Here is a 3,599-nt window from a genome sequence, read left to right as displayed (position 1 = left end):
CAACTGCTGGAGAGCAAAAAAAGGATTTACGACTACCGAATACGGGGTAGAAGACCGTCAACTCTTGCTAAGGAATAAAAGGTATATAACCACAAATTCCTCCAAGAGGGAAAGGGGAACATAGGACTTACAACTACCGGTTACTGGGTAGAGGCCCAAACTCCACTGGGGATAAAAAGAATTATTGCCGGTTATTGGGCAATTCATTCATTTATTCCACAGGGAAGTACAAGAGACAGCTGAAAAATGTCAATTCAGGATCACACCAAAAAGACAAACTGAATCAAGACTCGTCCTAATGAGGATATAACTCAATAGGAAGATCCATCCCAATATATGTGTTGGGAGGAAACGGAAAAAACCGTCATCCACGAGGATATATCTCAGTGGGGAATTGCAGAAGGAAAGACAGACATTTTCTGCTTTTGGGGTTGACTCTATATTGAGAGATTAGACAACCGATACCTGCTTGGGAAGGACTACTGGAGAGATCCATATCACCATTAGCAGGAGACAACAAACAAAGGATACATGGCAAAAATGCAATCATGAATATCCGAATGTTGAAAGTATGCATGAATATGCGTAATTTATGTTTGATGAATGCTGACAAAACAGACATATCTAACACAAACAGGCCCAAGAGTCAAAACGCCCGGTACTACACTTCTAGAGGGAAAACCCAAAGAAATCCAACTGGAAAGCCAATCTACTGGAGATCTGAATGCTAAAAAGCAAAGATCTGCAGGGGAGCAAGAGATCAGAGATATCAAAGAAATCACAAAATCTCTGAGTGATGGATTATCAATCAACCCAACTAGGGAACCGAAGTTCACAACAGGCAGAAACTGCCACAAAGCAAATCTGTTGGGGAAAAGGAGAAATCCCGAGATTTCTACAGGGGGATCCTCAGTATCAATTGGGAAACAAAAGTTCACTGCACAAGCAAGAACTGCCGAAGAGAACCGAACACACAAGTAGAATCTAGCCGCACAAGCACTTTACCGGGGATACTGCCAGCCACTCCATTGGGGATAAACCCACTGAGGGAAAATAGATCACACAAGTAGATTCTGCCACAAGCCACTCTACTGGGATCAAAAGCAACAGGAAATCAACCAAATCTATGGATGATAGATCACCAACTAACCCGACTAGGGAACAAGAGTTTACAACAGGCAGAAACTGCCATAAAAGAAACTCTAGTGAGGATACTTCAGGGAAATCACGAAACTTCTGCAGGGAAACATCACAGACACAATCCACCGTACCACAAATCTACTGGGGAATTATCTGAGGAAAAGAAGGAGAGTTGGGGGCCAACCACCAAATGCTGAACCTTCCAAGAGGAAACCACCAACTGCTGAGGAGGAAATAATCACTGCTCTGCTGAAGGGATAAAAGGTGAAAATCCCAACAAGCACTCTGATGGAGAAAGATAGCATAGACAAAGTACATCATGCCAACAACTCCGTTGGCGACTGTACTGAGGAAAGAGACGAAATACCTGGATATCAACCCACTAATGACCGAATCTTCCAAAAGGAAAGCACCCATGCTGGGGAGAGAATATTGTTGGAGAGGACTATGAAGTTCTCAACAAATACTCTGGTTGGGGAACAAAATCTCAACAGAAGTTGTGCTTAAGGAGCAACCCTAACAACAAACTGGATAAAGAGGATACAACCAAATGCCAGGAATATGAACAAATGTCTTACCCTGTTAGAAATCATGCCACCCTTGGGAGAGCACTGAGAAATTCTTAGGTATCCTTTTGTCATTGTGAATGTTCACTTTGTTTAAAACAATTTGAAAAATTTATTTGTTTAAAACAATGACATTTTATCAATTAAAACATGCACAACATTTGTTGATTTGAAACAAATAAGAGTGCAAATAATTGGATAAAAGCTCAAATTGATTTGATGGAATGGTAGCCTGCAAATGGCAAGACTCCATAAATCTGTACAAGTTTGAAATCAGTGATATATATTGGAAGAGGGCTACATTGAACATAATGACCCATTCTCTACTAATTTGAATTTCGATGTATTCGAAGCTTCAGTTGACGACGAATCGAGAATCTCTGATGAACAGACGACTGCGGAACAGAAAGTCTTGTCAGGATGCAGTTACTTGCCATATCCCTAATTTTTGCCTAGATTACCCCAGGGTGAGGTACTCAATCTAGCGGGATGCAAATTCATTTTTTTTTCAAGTCTCTAATTTTTTCCTGGATCGCCCTTTCGGGTTCTCCATCGAGACGCTCATTTTTGCCTAAGCCGCCCTTTCGGGTTTTCAACTTAGCGAGCTATTCTGTTTTTCTTTTATATACTTTTTTTAGGCAAAGTATTTCTTGACTGCATCTGAGTTCATAGGACGAGTGAAATCCTCCCCATCCATTGTTGTAAGCATCAAAGCTCCGCCTGAAAAGGCTATCTTAACAACATATGGACCTTCATAGTTTGGAGTCCACTTGCCCCTGGAATCGGGCGTGAAAGACAAGACTTTCTTGAGCACAAGGTCACCCTCTCGGAACACACGAGGTTTGACCTTCTTATCGAATGCTTTCTTCATTCTCTGCTGATATAACAGACCGTGACACATGGCAGTCAATCTCTTCTCTTCAATCAAATTCAGTTGGTTATAACGACTCTGAATCCATTCAGCATCAGTCAACTTGGCTTCCATCAAGACTCTCATTGATGGGATCTCCACCTCTACTGGGAGAGCAGCCTCCACGCCGTAAACAAGAGAGAAAGGGGTTGCCCCTGTTGAAGTGCGAACAGATGTACGATAACCATGCAAAGCAAATGACAGCATCTCATGCCAATCTTTGTACGTAACTGTCATCTTCTGGATAATCTTCTTGATATTCTTGTTAGCAGCTTCAACAGCCCCATTCATCTTTGGTCTGTAAGGAGAGGAATTATGGTGTGCAATCTTGAACTCAGCACTCAACTCTTCCATCATCTTGTTATTCAGATTAGATCCATTATCAGTAATGATCTTATCTGGCACACCATAACGACAAATAAGCTGATTCTTGATAAACTTCACGACCACCTGCCTGGTCATATTCGCATACGAAGCGGCTTCAACCCATTTGGTGAAGTAATCAATTGCTACGAGAATAAACCTGTGTCCGTTGGACGCTTTCGGTTCAATCATGCCGATCATGTCAATTCCCCACATAGAGAAAGGCCATGGTGATGAAATCACATTCAGAAGTGTCGGAGGAATATGAATCTTATCCGCATAAATTTGACACTTGTGGCATTTCTTCACATATTTACAGCAGTCAGACTCCATTGTCAGCCAATAGTAGCCTGCTCTCAGCATCTTTCTAGCCATGGCATGTCCATTGGAATGAGTACCAAATGAACCCTCATGGACCTCAGTCATCAACAGGTTTGCTTCGTGTCTATCCACGCATCTGAGCAAAACCATGTCAAAATTTCTCTTATAAAGCACTTCACCACTGAGGTAGAAACTGCCTGACAACCTCCTTAGAGTTTTCCTATCTTTCACAGATGCCCCAGGCGGGTAGACCTGGTTCTGGAGGAAATTCTTGATATCAAAATACTAAGGCTTGTCAT

Source organism: Lathyrus oleraceus, chromosome 2, assembly GCF_024323335.1.
Source record: "Lathyrus oleraceus cultivar Zhongwan6 chromosome 2, CAAS_Psat_ZW6_1.0, whole genome shotgun sequence".
NCBI lineage: Eukaryota > Viridiplantae > Streptophyta > Magnoliopsida > Fabales > Fabaceae > Lathyrus > Lathyrus oleraceus.
This window is presented reverse-complemented; position numbering follows the sequence as displayed.